We start from the raw sequence: 18679 nt of genomic DNA on the forward strand, positions 1-18679 counted from the left end.
AATCCAGGTGAGTAGTGCCAGGTATAGACCATTCTGAGCTGCCCAGCAGAGGGCTCTCCAAGGACCTGCAGTGGCCCTGTGGTATCTTGTGAAGTGAGTGTATATGACATCCTGACTCCAGCTGTGGCTATTGATATAGAAGCATCCTGGGTCCTGTCTTCTCTGTGAGCTCTGAGCTATAATCTTGCAAGCTGTGTGGAGCTGAGAGAAGAGGGAAGTCACCACAAAAGGCAGAGCTGTTTTATACTTTCCACACCACAGAGACCTGCTCAAGGGCCACGGTCCTGAGCATGGCCTACACTCAGTGAAACTGTCCTTAGTGGTTGGTTGGTGTAAGGAAAATGAAAACTCTGTCCTCTACTGTGGGCAGAGTACAAACCCTCTGCCTCTTCCAGTCTTCATGTGTCCCCAAGGAGAAGAATGAAGGCTGTTCATCTCCAGGAACAAATCTACCCTGCTCTTTCTCCTTCAGTCCTAGTAGGATGACTGTCTTTCACAAACCCCACAAGGCCCAGCTGCCAACAGCCCTTAATCACAAGAATCCCTACAGCTTCTATTTCAAGTAGCTGAAGCCCAGAGGTACCTTAGCGAACCCGGAGCCAGCTCCAGAAACCCCAGCTCACTCAGTATGCTGGAAGCACAATTTCGAGCAAGATCCCTGTCCTCCAGTGCGTGGCCAGATGGCCGGCGGCAGGCTGCCTGAGGGAGCTGTGTTCACAGCTCTGTACAGGAGTCAGTAGGAAAGGGCAGAGGTGCTGTGGGAAAAGCAAGCTCCCCAGATCTAGAATTGAACACCAGCTCCATTTCCCATATCTGTGGCCTTCGGTTTTTCCTGTTGTCAGATGGGGATCCCCATCCTTCATGCAGGGTCAGAGAGTCTTGAGGAATCACCTGTGGTGTATAAGTCAGTCCCCTGGTGTGTGAGACTTGGAGCTTAGTGTCTGAACAACGATGACATCTGCTATTAACAGAGGAAACACAGGACATCTTAAGTCTCTTATGGCAGCACCCTTGAATTGGGGATTCCGTGCTGTATAAATTGTCTTGTGCAATACACCTACAGGAAGCTCACAAATGGTTGAGAGAGTAAACATGGCAACCAATCTAGGGGGCAATGTTGTGTTTTCTTTAAAATTCATAGGCAAGAACATGTGAGTCATTCTCATAGCCCCAAGGGCAGACAACAGGTTGGAAGAAGACAAGATTCCACAAACTGACCTGGTTTGAAGGGACACATCCCTGTCAACTCCAGGATGTGTCTACAGTGCCACGCAGGCAGAGCACTGAGTTGGAGAATTCATTAACCCTCATATTGGTTGGCACTTTCTGTCTGCTATGGAATGAAACCCAATTTCCCCTTGCTTGAGCTTGAAGGGAGTGTTTAACTCTCGAGGCATGGCTGGCCTCAGGTGCTAAGTGCCACCTCTGGCTTCCTTCTGCTCTGTTGACTTCTTTCTCAGGCTGTCACTACACAGAGGGCAGAAATGGCCCTCTGCAGCTCTAGGTTCATTCCTATCAGATGAGCAATCCCAGCTCAATGGCTTTGGACAAGCCCTTGATTGGGGTCATTTCTGATTTCCTGAACAAATATCTATTGCCTGGGGACAGAGAGATTGATTGCTAAAGTTGACAGACTTGGCCACAGGCAGGGAGCAAGGTCAGGTATAGATGGTCCTCCAGGAAGAGGGGCCAGAGGCTAAGTGTAAAGCACAAAAATCCAGCTCATGGGTCCTGAAGGCCCGTTCTGGAGGAACCGAAGGCACCTCTCCTCATCTCCCTCGACACTTTTCACTTCCAAATACCTTATTTTCTAGGTCAAATGCTTTGGATTGTTGGAAACATGGTGATTGAAATAATAGGGCAAATTTGAATATTATCTTCATTTGCGACAGCCTCCCCAAAGTGAATGATGAAAAGAGATTTGGGGAAATGACATATTTACTTGGCAGTAGTCCCAGGAAGAGGAACCGATACCAGAGGAGGGGGCTTATGGCTACAGGGAACAGTGAGAGAAGGCTGACTCCAAGTGTGCTAGCAAATGAATCTCTGTGCTGGAGGAACATGGCATTCAGTCACACTGGGTTCTCTTGGTGACAGAAGAGGATATATTTAGAGGGGCAAGCTAGAGGGCTTACCAGCCAACTCTTGTCCTCTCTTTGGTTGAAGATTCCTTTGGGGTTAGGGCCATTGCTTCTGTTCTGTACTGCCCCATGTACAGTATGCAGTATAGTAAATGGTACAGGGCTGGTCTTTACTCCCATAAAAAGGCAGTAGTGCGAGGGGAACACATGGGTGTGCAGGGGTGCTACACACTCAGCTGAAGCTGATGCCTAGTGAGGAGGGTCAGGAGAGACGAGACAGACAGCCTCTGTTACACATAAAGACTGGACACCAGGGCCTATGGAGAGACAGCTGAGTTGAGCTCATAGCATCCATATAAAAAGCTGGGTACCATAGAACACATCTTTAATTCTGGTCCTGGAGAAGCAGAGATAGGAAAATCTCCAATCTAGCCAAATCAGTGAGCTCCAGATTCAGTGGGAGACCCTGTCTCAGAATAGGTAGGTAGACAAATAGAGCAACTGAGTAAGGCACTGAATACCACATTGAGCATTGTCTTCTGGCTTCCATGTGCACGTGCACCCATGCACACACGGACATGCATACTTCTGCATCTGTACACACACAGACACACAGACACAGACACACAAGACACACAAGACACACACACATAAGACACACACACACACACACACACACACACACACACACACACAAGCCTGGATGCTGAGTGTTAAAAAAATAGTCATGGGTTTTAGATACCTTAATGACACTGTGATTATAGGGCCTCATGCATTTTAGAAATCCTTTCTGAAGAATTTGGGAGCAAAATGTCATAGTGTCTACAATTTGCTTTAAAATATTTCAGAAAAAAATGATATGAAGGCAGGAGTACAAAATGATAGAGATTGTTAAGTCTATGTGACAGATATATGGGTGTTAATTATACCATTCTGTCTTGTGGTGAGCTTCAGAATGGTTGGAAAACCAAGGGAGAGCCTAGGCCTTGTTTGTTTTTGGTGGGTGGGAAATGAGTGGTAGTTTTCTTGGTCCTGAAGTTTAGAATGGCAGCTGGGGCTCCTTTTGTGGCTTTGACCTTGAACTGAGGACGTTATGTGACCTCCAGGAACTCACTATTCCCCAGTGTCTCTGTCTACATAAAATCTAGAGGGTTGCCCTGGGTTCTGCCACACTCTGAGTCCCCAAGAGTCACCAAACAACACACCTGAAGATCTTCACATCTCCTACCTCCTGGTCCCTCTAGGAGTCCTAGGTAAAAGCACACAGGACCCTTATGAGATGCAATAAAAATGTCTAAATTCAACAAGTGGCTACCAACTACAGTGCAGAATTTTGTGACTAAGTACAAGACAGTTCTAGCCAACACTGGTACTGTGATCTACTGAGTGAGAATGCTAGGTACACAGAAAACAACTGGTTTTTGTTGTTGTTGCTGTTGCCAAGTCAGGTGTTCATAGTGCCATATTGGGTTAAGTTTCTTAGCAGTGTGGTTCACGTCTTCTGTATCCTTGTAGACTTGGAAAATTTTGCCATGTTTTCTTTACGGTTGACTTTGGGTCAGGGGTAGCGTGGGTGGTTCGCATCCTGAAGACAGGAGTTCAGTCAGCAAGGAAAAGTGGCCTGCAAATGAATATATATCCTTATGGCACTGAGTTTTTTTTTAATTTAAAATTTAGTATAAAAAACTTGGAAATAAAAACTGTCATATACTAAAGTTAATCAGACCCAAAGTCTACATCTCCATAAACTTCCGTCCAGTTCTTCCATATGTTCTGAGGCTGCCATATGCTATCATAAAGGCTAAATCGTATCCCTACTTTGTAAAATTCTATTGAGATAATCAGATCATTTTCCTGACAATTGAATATTAAACTAACTTTTCATTCCTGGAGAAATCACCGTGGGTCATGTTGTTTTAAGCAGTCTGCATATTGTTGTGTTTTTGAGGTAGCCTTGTATGTGCCACACTAGTGATATCTCTAGACCTGTTCTTAGTTTTTATTTCAACACAAGGTCTCACTAACTTGCCCAGGCTGGCCTTCAACTTGCTGGTTGTTTTCCTGGCCCCACCATGCTGGTTGCTTAAACACCAGGCACCACTTTTTTTCCCCATATTGTTGAATTGAGTTTGATCATATTTTTAGTGATTTCGATACACCTTGGCCTGTGGTTATTTTACTATATTATTTTTATTACATTGTTAAATACCCCTTTCTGAATTGGGATTAGGTAAGTTAGCTGATCAAAACAAAATGGAAAAGGTTTTCTCTTTACTTTCTGAAGGAGTTTAATAGGTCTTATACTGGCTTTGGTTTTGTTTTGTGTCTACCTAATTTTTAAAAGCAGAATTTTCCAGTGAAGCTACAGTAGCCAAGTAAGAAGGTTTATAACTACAGACTTAGTAGAAGCAGGGCTATTGGTGCTATTTCGTCTGAGTGAGCTTTGGAAATCTATGTGTTTCAAGGAATGGGCACATGTCTTCTGAGTTGTTGAACTTGTAGTAGAAGATCTCTGATGCAATTTTATTATTAGCCTTCCTATTGCTTCAAGTCCCCAGTGTGTGATGTCCTCATTTGATCCTTGCTGTTTATTAACTGTGTTTCCTTCGCTCCCAGATCAGTCTGGTTAGACGTTTACCACTCAGCATTAGTACTCGCTATTGGTCTGTGTGTTCTCTTCCTTATGGTTTCCTTGGGTTTATTTTACACTTTCCTCCTTCCCTCAAGTGGAGATATAAATCCCTGATTTGGGACTTTCTCCTTTGTAATTCAGAGTCGTTACTTATGACCATTGGCCAAGGTAACTTATCCAAGAAGAAAGGATCCATTTGGGCTCACAGCTCCAGAGGAATAAGAACCCATATTGATGGAGTAGCAGCTGCAGCAGCAGCTGAGAGCTCACTTCTTGAGCCACGAGCAAGAAGCAGAGAGAGAAAACTAGAAATGGCTTCAAGTCTTTAAATACTCATAACCTAACCCATTGACATACTTCCTACAGCAAGGCCATACCTCTTAAACTTACACAAAGAGTGCAACCAAATGCCAGAGACTATAAAAGACATTTATCATTCAAACCACCATGCTGCTTACTGCTTATTACTACAGGTCCGCCGAAGATTCAGAAATGTCATGTTTTATTATTGTTTTCACTGAGTTGAACATATTTAAAGATTTCCTCTGTAATTCATTTTTGACTTATGGATTATTTAGACTTATTTTATAGGACTTCATTATATTAATATGTAATTATATATTAGTGGTATATAATTATATGTTAATGATTATCTATTAAGACTCATTATTATATAACTAGTTATTTGTCCTCTAAGAATTTTAGCTTGTGTATATATTATTATTATTTGTATATGTATATTATTATTTATTTACAAATAAATTGCCAGAGAACAAATATGAAATGACATTCTTTTAAGTGTTTTGGTGCTTATTTTGTTTGTTTTTGTTTTGTTTTGTTTTGTGTATGTGTGTGTGTGTGTGTGTGTAATTCTATTTAACCTGATGCAAATATAATCAATAGAATTATATGTGAATATAATTAGTGTTTGTAAAGTTTATTTTACTCCACCTGACCTAGTCTCATTTCTGTGCTATGATAAAATACCCCAGTAAAAGGCAACTTAGAGGGATAAAATTGTTTTAGCTCATGATTCCAGATTACAGTCCATCGCTGCAGGGAAGTCAAGGCAGGAACCTGAAGCAGTTAGTCACAGCCAAAGTCAAGAACAGAGAAAAGTGACTACATGCAGTTTTCTTATGCTTAGCTTCCTCTCTTCACATATGCAGTCCAGGATCTCCTACCTAGAGAATAGTGTCACCCATAGTGGGCTTTGTCTTCACACATTAATTAATATGTAATCAAGAAGTCCCACAGAGATGTCCATAGGCCAACGTTTTTTAGACAGTCCCTCATTGAGATCTTTTCCTAGGTGATTCCAGATTGAGTCATATTCACAGTTAAAACCACAAGATCTTAAATATGAACCTGTCTATCTTCATATTTAAAATAAATATTTTTGTGACAGATATGGTTGCTCTCACCTTTGATCCCTGGACCTGGGAAAATGAGGTAGGAAGATTGTCAGAAATTTGAGACTAGTCTGTGCTACAAAGCAAGAGTCTTTCTAAAAACAATGAAAACAAAGTATGTTTTCTAGATAAAATATAATTGGGTCTTACTTTTTCAACCTGTAAACAATATGTAATTCAATATATAAACAATTTTTACTTAATAATTACATTATTTCATATATTTTCACTCAATTATTAATTATTTGAATAATAGTATATTTAAATATATTGTTTTGGTACTTATTTTCTATTTTTTATCTATTATTTGTTCTATTTTTATTTCCATATTTCATACTGATTGGGTATTTCTAGGGTTCTGTTCCATGTCCAGTATAAGCTATGCCTTTTTGTTTTCTGCTTCAGGGTTTGTAATAATGCGTATCGGCTCTCTCCTAGTCTACTTCCCACTAATCTTGTGCTAGTTTCTGTATGACATAAAATTGTTACAAGAATACAATTCCTTCCTCACTTCTTGTTCTTTATGCTATTATTGTGATCTTTTCCTAGGTGATTCCAGGAAATCACCTCTCTCTCTCTCTTTACACACACACACACACACACACACACACACACACACACACACACACACACACAATGTCAGCTACTCTTTTAAGAAAATGAAACACTAAAATACTCAAAGTTTTCTAAAAACTCTAATTGAAAATTCAACCCTTCTGGCTCTGGCCTTGATTTCCATCTATTCCCATTCAGCCAAAGGGTTTTATTTCATATACAACACAACATAGGTTTCCTACTGAAATGGTCTTTCCAAGTTTTATCAGTTTAGTTATTTTTGCCTTTGAAGGATATTTTCACTGGCTATAAAATCCCAGGTTGGGGGGTCTTCCCACTTTCTTTACACATCAGTGATACTCTTCCATTGTCATCTGACCGGCATAGTTGAGGAGTCAGTCTTATGTTTTTCTTCAGTTACATTCTTATTGTGATTAGTACCTTTTACGCACTTTAAGGATGCTTTGGCTTTATCATTGATTTTCATAAGCTTGATTAGGAAATGCAGAGATGTGATTTTTCTTTATTATCTCCCTTTGAGGTATGTTGGCATTTTAAGTGTACCAACGTATTTTTTTTAATCTAGAAAATTCATAGCTATTACATCTTCATTAGTTCCTATGTAACACTGTGATATAATGTGCATTTTAGTTTCATCTATGGATCAAATCCCTTGACATTTCCTAAATGGCTAGAGCAAAAAGACTCTTTTTTTTGTGACAAAATAAATCTTGGTTCCTAAAACTGCTTCAGAGTGGTAACAGTTACCAGCACATCTTTCAGAGCAAGCCCCAAGCATGGCTGAATTTACATGAGTGAGATTGTTTTAAGCCCTTTAAACACAGGATAAGGGTTGTTTGCCAGAAGAGCCCACCATATTTTTAGAGAATCAGAACTTTCAACTCTATACTCTGACCTCCTAGGAGGAGATGAAGCTAGCAGTTGAACAATCAGTCATGGCTAATGATATAATCATTCATGCTTACGTGTTGAAACTGACATAAAATCCTAAAGCACAGGGTTTAGGAAGCTTCCAGTTTTGTTTAGTGTTGGCTACTTTGTTGTTGGGACAAAATACCTAAGGAACATAACTTGAGCTCACAGTGTAAGGGTATGGGCCATCATAGTAGGAAAGGCATGGTGGCAGGAGTTTGAGGAAGCTGGTCACATGGCATTTTGAGTCAGAAAACAGAGAGAGATGAATGCTGGTGGTGACCAGATCACATTCTTCTTTCAATTTAATCCAAGGTGCCAGCCAATGGGATGATGCTACTTAAGTTCATGATGGCTCTTCCTCCCTGGCAATGCCCTCACATATATGCCCAAGATCTGTGTTATGGGTGATTCTAGAACCTTGATAATCAAGTTCACTGATATGAAGTAATGAGTTTATAATTGTATCATAAGATCCTAACTTCATCAGTGGGCAAAGCCATTGCTAAAGTTTGTACTGAATGGACTATTAGGGGTGGAACATAGTTGGAATAAGAAAGTAGCTAGAGATATTTCTTTGATGGAATATCTTGCTTTACCTTTATTTTTCTCTCACTCCCTCTGTTTCTTGTTCTTCTTGGCTGCCATGAGGTGACCATCTGTGATGGTTTGAATAGGTATGCCCCTATTGATCCATGAGTTTGAATACTTGGCCCTTGGGAGTGGCACTATTAGGAGATGTGGTCTGGTTGGAGTGGATGTGGCCTTGTTGGAGGAAGTGAGTCATTGTGGAGGCAGGTTTTAAGGTCTCCTATGCTCAAGTTATGCCCAATGTGTCACACAGTCCTTTTGGTGCATATGCACCAAGCACCCTGTCTGCCTGGATGTTGCCATGTTTCCTGCCATGGTGATAATGGACTAAACTTCTGAACTGTAATTCAATTAAATGTTGTCCTTTATAAGAGTTGCCTTGGACATAGTCTCTTCACAACAATGGAAGCCTAGTTAAGACACTATATCTCTGATGTCACTCCCTTTCTCCACCACAGCTCTGTCTTACCACAGTCCTGTGGTGACAGGCCAACTAACCAATCATGAACTGAAACCTATGACACTGTAAGCTAAAATAAAACTTTCCTCATTCAAACAGTTTATGTCAGACATTTTGTCAGGGCAACAAACTCTCACTGACACACATTTGAAGTGGGGAGGGCAGTGTCGTAGACCAGAAACACTCCAACTATGGAATATGATGCTACCTTCAGGTAAATGGCATCAGAATTCAACCACAGGACACTGAACCGGTGTCCACTGGAGATTGGTCATTAGTAAAGAGAAATCTCCTGTTCTGGACAGAGAAATATTCTGTGCTGTATATGAGAGTGGAAAGAAAGACAGTTCAGCCTTTCCTTCAGAATAAAGGCTCATTTAATGTTTTTCTGCATGGCAGTGAGGCTCCTTTAACTCATTGTCTTTAAGAAGCTCTATCAGCTTCTGTTTGAATAGTCTCTGTGTTCAATTTTGGTAATGTTTTCTTTGTGCAGTGTTGAATCTGCTTTTAAGCTTGTCTAGTGCCTTTTTTTTTTTTTTCATTTTATGTGTTATAATTCTGGGCTCTAGAAGCTCCAGCCGCCCTCCCATTCTTTTCTCTCTTTTGGGATGCTTATAGTTTCCTCAAACTTTAAAAATATTTATAATAGTTGTTTTAAAATCCTTCTATGCTAATTCCATCCCCTTCTGTGGTTTCTGAGTTTGGCCGTCTAGGTTTATTTGATTAAAATGCCTTGCGTTACATTTTCCTGTTTCTTTAAAATATTTTTTTTTTGCATATTTCGATATCTTTCTTTGGGTACCAGGCATCAAATGTGGTATGGCTGAGTGTCTGGGTTTAATTTTTCTTCAGAAACTCCATTGTGTTTTGTGCTGGCGGCCAACTGGTTTACCCTCAAGTGGCCTCTTGGTTTTGAATCTGGGTTTTAAGTCTTCTTGGCTCTGAAGTAGCTTTTGCCTTTCTATAGCTTAGCTCTGCTACTGTGGGGTCTCTCAGAATGCCCACAGGGACCTTCAGTGTCTAGCCACTCTTTCTGTGGGAAAGTGTCAAATATCTCTCAATACTGCTGAGCACCAGTGTTGGCTCAACCCCAGGTTCCCTGATAGTTGTATTCTTTCTGGAAGCCATTTGGTACGGTGGGTCCTGCTATTGATGGACTATCTCCCTGCACATATGCAGCTTCAGGTTTAAATAAACTTAGGGTTTTGATGCAGGCTTTGGGTCCTGATGCAGGCTTTGGGTCCTGCTGCAGCCTTAGAATCCTGATGCAGGCTTTGGGTCCTGCTGCAGCCTTAGGACCTGATGCAGTCTTTGGGTCCTGATGCAGCCTTATAATCCTGGTGCAGCCTTAGAATCTTGATGCAGGCTTTGGGTCTTGATGCAGACTTGGGGTTCTGATGCAGCCTTAGAATCCTGATGCAGGCTTTGGGTCCTGCTGCAGCCTTAGAATCCTGATGCAGTCTTTGGGTCCTGATGCAGGCTTTGGGTCCTGATGCAGTCTTTGGGTCCTGATGCAGCCTTAGAATCCTGATGCAGGCATTGGGTCTTGATGCAGACTTGGGGTCCTGATGCAGACTTGGGGTCCTGATGCAGGCTTTGGGTCCTGCTGCAGCCTTAGGACCTGATGCAGTCTTTGGGTCCTGATGCAGCCTTAGAATCTTGATGCAGGCTTTGGGTCTTGATGCAGACTTGGGGTCCTGATGCAGCCTTAGAATCCTGATGCAGGCTTTGGGTCCTAATGCAGCCTTAGAATCCTGATGCAACGTTGGGTCCTGCTTCCTCAGCATGGCTTCTTTCTCTTTGGCCTCATTGCCTCACACATCCCAGCAGTTCGCTCCTTCTTCCACATGAGCTCTACAGATTGAACACACACCATCGTGTTTGGTGGCAAGTGCTTTTTCCCACTGAGCCATCTCATCATCCAAGCGAAGGGACGTTAGGAAGAATCACAGGTGGAATGTCAGCCAACTTTATGAAGAAAGGCTCTCTCTGATGGTCCAGGAAAACCCAAAGTAATAGAAACGATACTTAATAATGACACAGTACAACAGTAGGGGGAATATTACAGGTAAGGCAGTGTGACTGGAGTGGGCTCCACTGACTTAGAGGATAGGAAAGGGGAAATAGGATCCAATCCAAACAGAAACTGGGACGGGACAGACAAGGAAATAAACTCTAGTTTCTGGAAGAAATGCAGCCTTCATTTCAGCCCACTGAGACTTTCTGAGGACAGCTTAACTCCAGTCTATATGATAACACATTTATGTCTGAGTGTGGCAGTAGTAAGAAGCCAAAATGAGTTGGACAGCTGTTTGGATCCCAGCTCATGCCACGACTGGAAGGAGACAATCATTGGTGTGCTTTTGAAAAAAGTCCAATACTTCAGACGTAATTGATCAGAGCTGAAGCACTGGGAATTTAGAGAAATTCCTGGGTGTTCTGATGTACTTAAGGTTGAAAACCACTGAACTCACATCATTCTTCTAAGTTAAGTTGAGGGGCTTGGGGTGTAGCTCAGTGGCAAAGTGCTTTTGCTTTTCTAGTATGTGCAAGGTCCTTGTTTCAATTCACAGTGCAAGAAATAGGGAAGGAAAAAAGAAAAGGGGGAGAGAGAGAGAGAGAGAGAGAGAGAGAGAGAGAGAGAGAGAGAGAGAGATATTGAGATTCTAAACCGATTTGTAGCAGAGGTTATTGTAATGAAGGATGTTTAGAGGCAAATAAAGGTGAGCTTGGGTACATTCTAAAGTCTAGCAAAGCCTGTGTGTATCTTCACTAGAGTCTGCAGAGAATTGGGATACAAACTATACAGCCTTGGAACATAGTAACCAAAGCCAGCCATTAACTATGCAAAATGGATCCCTGAATTCCCCATGTGGCTTCAATCAACCTTGTTATGATAAGTGCCATTTATTGACCAAGGTGAAGCATTGATTGGTTTTGATCACTGGGATGGGGATTCTGATAGATCAGACACTTGCAGATAACTCTCAGCACTCCCGAGATCCCCAAGGAACATCCTGACAATGCCTGTGTCAATTCACCTCTGGTCTAACCTTAGCAAGGCTGGCTCCATGCTGGATTTCAACCTGCTCAGTCACTATTTAAAGTAGTGCTTGCCCACAATCAGCAAACTTCACCCAAGTTTGGATATCAGAAGCATCATAGAACATACCAATTTATATTAAAGTTTTCAGACATTTGGGGATTTTTTAAAGTTAGAAATCATTTGAAGATATCCTTTTTCCTATTTCCCTTTCCCCTCTGTTTTCTTTCCTATCCCTTTCCATCTAATCCAAAGTAAACCTTACAGCAACCACACCCGAGCAGGGAGGTCCATGTCTGCAAAGCAGGTGCTGGTTGACATGGGTCAGTTCCTCCCCTGGTCTCTTTCCCATCTTGTGATGTTTCTTATTCCACAGTGCCTGCAGGGTCCTTTACTCGTTTGTCTTTGAGGATCAAGGCCAGCACATTAGGGTATTGAGGGGCAGATGAAGAGAAAAAAGGCAAAGGCACAGCTCAGTCCTTATAGAGGGAGTGTAGTTATCCTATGTGTTTGACCAAAAAAGAAAAAAAAAAAAGCAGCAAATACCTTCATTTATACAAGGGGCCCAGAGAGATTAAAAGTCTAGAGCCTTATTTTTCCCCACCATTTAAGACCAACTCTGCATTTGCACAGGTAATGTGGTCTCCACAGTGTCTCATGATTTTGGACTTAGGGTGCTGACCTGGCCTTAGCCACAGGGTGAAGATAGCATCTTCTGGCTGTCTCTTATGAAGATTATCACCATGGCGTCTTGTTTCCTAAAAGCCTTTTACCATAATAAATACGCTAGGATAGAAACCCTGAAATCATTCCGATCTTCCATTTTACCGTCAACTTTTACTCTGGAGTCTTAAGCTTAACAGAGCACCATGTCTGTGATAATTATCACCTTGCCCTCACAGAGGCAACTTCGTTACATCCTTGTATCAGCTACGATTCTTCTTAAAGGATGAGCTGCCCTCTTTACTAGTTCACTTCTAATCGTGACCTTTCATCCTTGGAGTTACACTTTGATACATCGGTATGTATTGTGTTGCTCAAAGTATAACAACTGTGGTCTTAGGTACTTCCTCTAGCCTTCCTCCAGTGAGACAGCAGTGACCAGATTGGTTGAGACCTAAAGTCTAGGGCACATGGCAGGGATTGGTGGCAGGAACTGTTTCTGAGCAGTAAAGAGCAAGGTGCAGGCAGGAGTGAGGAAGGAAAGTGAGAACAAGAGAAGCTGTTGCCCTATGTCTTCTACACACACACACACACACACACACACACACACATGCACACACATACACACGGGGAGGGGGTGGGTAAAGAGGGAGAGGGAGAGGGAGGGAGAGACAGACACACAGAGAGAAACAGAGAAACAGAGTCTGCTTCTCTAAGTCCCACAGAAATCTAAAATCTCCCTGTCCTGCCCTACAACTAAGAAAATTAGGCCTGTAGAAGGAAAGGGTTTGATGGAAGCTTCAGAACAAAATGGGCATATGAAGAAGCTAGAAGCAACCCGGTCACGAGTCTTATTCCCTGTTTCTCAGCTTAGTAGGATTCTGGGTTCCAGGATCAGGTCAGCCAGGGCCCAGGGAGATTTGTTTTCCCTATAGAAGCTTAGGAGAGGAGGCAGTCTCTCCAGGAAGCCCATTGTGGCTTTGCTTCTTCCCACCCATCTGAAAAGGGCATGCCCTAGGCTAAAATTCCAGCCTGGCTCAGTGGGGATCTCCAGTCCTTTTCTAACACAGTAGGCAGAACACGGAGGAGGAGACAGGCCTATATGGTAAGAGCAGCCTGTAGTACTTTGTCTAACGTCTGAACTCTTTCATTCCTGGCTGTCCATACAAAAACTAGGCCTGTGCTGTACATAGCTCGCTAGGCAGAGAAACATTTCATTTTTTAAATCCTGGAAGCATTGGTAGGGGGGCGGGTGTTGGATGGACAGACAGAGACTGTGAAGCCTGACCAGCCCTTTCTAGCCTACAAGGGATGTTATTTTCTAACCCATAGGCTGTTTGAGTCAGAGTTAGGTCAGAGGCTTCACAGACTCAGTGTACACCACTGAAAATATCAAGAAGCAAGAACACATGTAATTTAGCTCCTCTACAGAGCATCACTGCACTGCAAGCCTGCCTCCAACACGCTCACAGCATTCACACTCACCCACAGCTGGGCACAATCAACCCACATAAGGCCCTTGTAATAGAGCACTGGACAGCTCATGTCACGAATTGGATACCTTACCCCCCACCAAACGCTGACAACCCAGTACCATGGAGTACGGGTCATTTTCCACTGTGATCATGGAATTGGCTAATGGACTGTCACTGCCCAAATATCACCAGCCTGGATCTCATTTCACAGTCTGCACCTGTTCCCCCAGGACATGCTACTTTCATGTCATGGTAATATTGAAAAATCCTAAGTGACCATTCCACCTTGGGGACTGTCTGTTTGGGTCTGTGTGTCTTGGGCCACAGTCAAAGATACTGTGACTAGGTCTGGGTCAGGGGCCTGAAGAAAAGACACCTTTCCCTCCCAAGCTCTGGCTATTCCCAGCCATACCTCAGCCTCAGCAGCAGGTTTCCATGTCAGTACCTCTGCCCGGTATTCTGTGATGTCATGGGTCATGGACAGTAACACCTGACCAGTAGAGTAGCATGTGGGTGCCAGCACTCACATGTGCACCTGCATGCATTTGCAGCAAAGCTGCATCGTAGAGTCAGCCAGGGCTTGGCTGGATCTTACTCTTGCCTGACTTTGGCTTCATCTGTCCTTTCCTGGCAGGCCTAGAGAGGCCAAAGCACACAGATGGCCATCTAGCTGGCACTTTCCACACAGTCCAGTGTAGCTCCCAGCTGCTTCTTTCCCACCTCCTTCTGCTTCAGCGGCTCCGTGGACTCTGCAAAGGAATGACAGCAAACCAGAAAGACATTTGTGGCTGAGACATTGGGGAACATAGAGCATGGAGCTGGTTACCTCGTCCTTAATGAAGTCTATTTAAAAAAACCCATGTCCGTGTGTCTCAGTGCTGAGGACGGGACATTGAACGGAGGACTGGATGCATCTCCTCGTAGGAGAATTCCATGCACGAGGCAACCTCCAGAGTTCAGCTCCTCTGTTCCCAGGAGCCAGACAGGGACAAAGCTCAGTCTATACATCTATAAATTCATCTATCCAAGCATCCATAAATTCATGCACATGCATCCATCTGTCCATCCATCCCACAAACTTTATTGGCACTTGCAGCATGCTAGAATTTACCGTTAAGACCTAGCAAGGACATTAATTTTTGTCCTTGGTTGATACCAACTTACTTCTCCACTATCAAAGTTTATACAGTAGAGGATGAGCGCAGTTCCTCTGAGCATGCTGTAATGACCCTCAGTGGGGTTTCTGGGGAAGGTGAACTTAGTACACAGATAGGCTGGAGGAGGGCTCCAGACGTGGTGCCTCCTTCTCTCTCTGTGCCTTGGTAGAGTTGCCTGATTTAGGAAACACGATACACTGAGGATAAGTATGCCCTATTGCAATGTTGGGAATATACTTATACAAATAAAATAGGTTGAAAGAGGAAGGGTTAAATGAAGTGGAGACTGGGATAGCAGGGTAGAGGAAAGAGCATGGTAAAGAACAAGAGCAATAAAAACCTCTGGAAAAATCCATATGGAAAACTACTACTGTAAAAGCTTCCTAAAATGTGTATATATATATATATAATGTAAATATACAAAAAGAGTTTAAATTGAGTTACTCTGCGGGTGTGTGTGTACAATACCACTCCCAGATATTGTAATCTATCAATAATAAGAAGCCCAGTGCCAGGTATAGGCTACCTCTTTTCGAGTTATTGGTCAGTAGGGTCTCCTAGAACCCCCAAATATCACAGGCTAATGCCACTGCTCTTGGCTACCTCTAGAGCTTGATTGTAAGACAAATGCTAAAGACATCACATACTTAAGACACAAGATATGGAGAAAGCAAGTGATACTGACCTAGAAACTTCTCTCCTACTGTGTAGCTTTCATAGTACTACAAGATTCTATGCATCATGGAGAAGTGTAATTAATAACCTTACCCAGCTGTGAATTATATGGGACACAATAATGACTGGTCTGGCAAGATTGGCCTCCTGGTGCAGTAGTGGCCCAAATGCTCTAGAAGTAACCAACAACTCTCTGACAGGATTTAAGTCCTACTCCATGAGTCTGGTGCCCTAGTTTGGTTTCTGTTCCTGGGATAAACAGTGACCAAAAACAACTTGGGAAGGAAAGGTTTATTTGGCTTACAGGTTACAATGCAACACTGAAGGAAGCCAAGGCAGGAACCTGAGGGCAAGAGCTGAAAGAAACTATTAAAAAAGAAGAAAAAAAAAAGAAAGCTGTTTCTTAATGGCTTGTGTACCCTGGCTTGCTCCGTTATTCCTTCTTATATAAGCCACACTATTCTGCGTAAGGATAGTGCTGCCCTCAGTAGGCTGGACCCTCCCACATCCATCATCAACTGAGAAAATACCACATAGACATGTCTACAGGACAAAATGATGGAAGCAGTTCTTTAGCTGGGATTCTCTCTTCCCAGGCATGTCTAGGTTTATATTGAGTTGACAAAAGCTATGACCCCTGATATCACTAACTGGGCCAAAATTCCTGGCTACCTAGGTCATAGGCCCTAAGGGAAAACCTAATGAGATTTTTCTGATAAATGAACATAGTACTAAACAGATCCCTAAGTTCTTATATTCACGTCCAAAGATTAGTGTATCTCTTAATCGTCATGAGAGAGGTTTCTGTTTATGGTAGAGGGCAATTACTACAGAGATCCACACTGGTGGATATGCAGTCAGTAAGAGACTGTGAAGTGCTCAGTTTTAAATGAGATATCTGTATCAGACCCCTCACCCCAAGGCTCAGGGATCATCACAGAAAGGGGGATGCAAAAATGGTAAAAACCAGAAGTAAAACAGTGTTTGTTTGATGTGGCAGCACCATCACACATATAAACTGCTAGCAGCTGGGACTGCCTGGCTATGACCTGCACAATATCAGACCAGCCCAAATCCCAGCATCAATCAGGGACGGACTCACAAAGGCATACTCCTACCTGAAGTGCTTTGGCAATTGATGTTAACTGAGGGAGGGAGAGTCCATTTTCTTCAGAGATGTGGTTCCTGCCATGCAACCATGATCTGGTAGATGGTTATACACTCATGCACATACAGGCAGCACTAAGTGAACTCAGTGTGTTTAAAGAAAAAAAAAGAGCATATAAAGTTGAGAGGGAAAAGGGGGGAATAGGGTATAGTGGGGAGGCGAGGGAAAATGAGAGTGTGACCATATATGAGACAGATGTACAAAATTTCCAATCAATAACAACAAACACAAAGTTGACAATGTCAACAAATAATCTTTTAAAACAAACAAACAAACAAAAATGGGGCTGGAGAGATGGCTCAGCAGTTAAGAGCACTGACTGCTCTTCCAGGGGTCCTAAGTTCAATTCCCCGAAACCTTATGGTGGCTCACAACCATGGGATCTGATGCCCTCTTCTGTCATGCTGGCATATATGCAAATAGAGCTCATAGATAGATAGATAAATAGATAGATAGATAGATAGATAGATAGATAGATAGATAGATAGATAGATCGAGCGATCTTTAGAAATCCCAACTAAAAGTTATTAGTTCTTTCCCTAAAATTAGAACCACACTGGGCTCCCATGAGCCATGTGGCCTTCTTCATCCCTAGACACATGGTTGGCAGATCCTCTCTCAGCTACATCAGTGCCTTGAAAGCCAGAAGCAGGGATGGGGTTAGAAATTGGGAACCTGCCTCTTCATTGTGGGCAATCTGTCTGCTTCATGCTAATCCCCAGCTGATTGGGCAGCCAGGAACTTCTAGTGTCTGTGAAGAAGAGCTGATGATCAAGGAGCCAGACCTGCTTTCCTGGGAGTCCCAGCTTCTAACTTCCTTACAGAACAGCTCACTCTAGGCCAATCATTTCTTGCTGTAGTGGTTTGAATAAAAATGTCCCCCATAGGCTCTCTGGGAGTGGCACTATTAAGAGGTGTAGCCTTGTCTGAGTAGGTGTGGCTTTATTGGAGGAGGCTGTGGAGAGGGCTTTGAGGTCTAAAATGCTTAAGCCAAATGTCATGTAACATTCGCTTCTTGCTGTCTGCCAGTCCAGATGTAGAACTCTCAGCTCCTTCTTCAGCACCCTGTCTGCCTGCACACTGCCATGTTTTTCACCATGATGATAATGGATGGGACTCTAGAACTATAAGCCAGCCCCAATTCAATGATTTTTCTTTATAAGAGTTGCCTTGGTCATGGTGTCTCTTCACAGCTGTAAAACCCTAACTAAGACACCATGGAATGAGAAACCAAAAGAGAAAGGCCAAACATCACCAGGGCCCACTTTCACAGAAGTCTCCAATGCCTTGCCCATTTTAGTCCTCCCCTTACTTCTACTGGAACTAGACAGGAGCTCAGTTAAGGGGTAAGGAGCAACAAAAGAAGAGCTTTGCACCCATGTTGGTGCAAACACCTATTGGCACCAATTTCCTTTCCTGTGTTCTCTGGTGGACATGCTTTCTTATGTGCATAGTGTACCCTGAATGGAAGAGGATTATCCTTGGAATCCCCTCAAAATTCTGTCCAAAATGGTCTCGGGAAAGGTGGGGTTCAAAGATTAGTGGTGTGTTCTCAGAAATGCATCTAACATGAGATGTCACTGGTCACTTACAGCATAGAAAATGTCCTATACTAACAGTCTGATTAGCCTCACGGAGGGACAGGAAGATCATGAAGCAGGAATCTGCATTAACCAGAGGTGTAGTGAGAGAGGCTCAGCTGAAGGAAATGAAAATACAGTCCCTCCAACGGGAATTTCTCAAGCTGCCCAAGCTGCCTCTCAAATCTCAGAAACTAATATACTGACAAAAACAGACAACAGAAATGGAAGAGCAGGCGGCCTCGGGGATCTGA

The 18679-nt window shown here is 42.9% G+C and overlaps 1 protein-coding gene across 13 annotated transcripts in view; it reads left to right on the forward strand.

The window, feature by feature from the left end:
* Positions 1 to 18679, forward strand: part of LOC134482310 (uncharacterized) — a 399485-nt gene that overhangs the window by 297142 nt on the left and 83664 nt on the right. The window contains exon 6 of one of the 13 annotated variants that reach the window (XR_010058331.1): positions 4855 to 5454. The exons of the other annotated variants lie outside the window; for them this stretch is intronic. The gene's annotated coding sequence lies outside the window, so the exon portion shown is untranslated. Of the gene's footprint in view, positions 1 to 4854; positions 5455 to 18679 lie in introns of those variants that run through there. 13 annotated transcript variants of the gene reach the window in all.

Source organism: Rattus norvegicus, chromosome 16 (genome assembly GCF_036323735.1).
Source record: "Rattus norvegicus strain BN/NHsdMcwi chromosome 16, GRCr8, whole genome shotgun sequence".
In the NCBI taxonomy this organism is placed as follows: domain Eukaryota; kingdom Metazoa; phylum Chordata; class Mammalia; order Rodentia; family Muridae; genus Rattus; species Rattus norvegicus.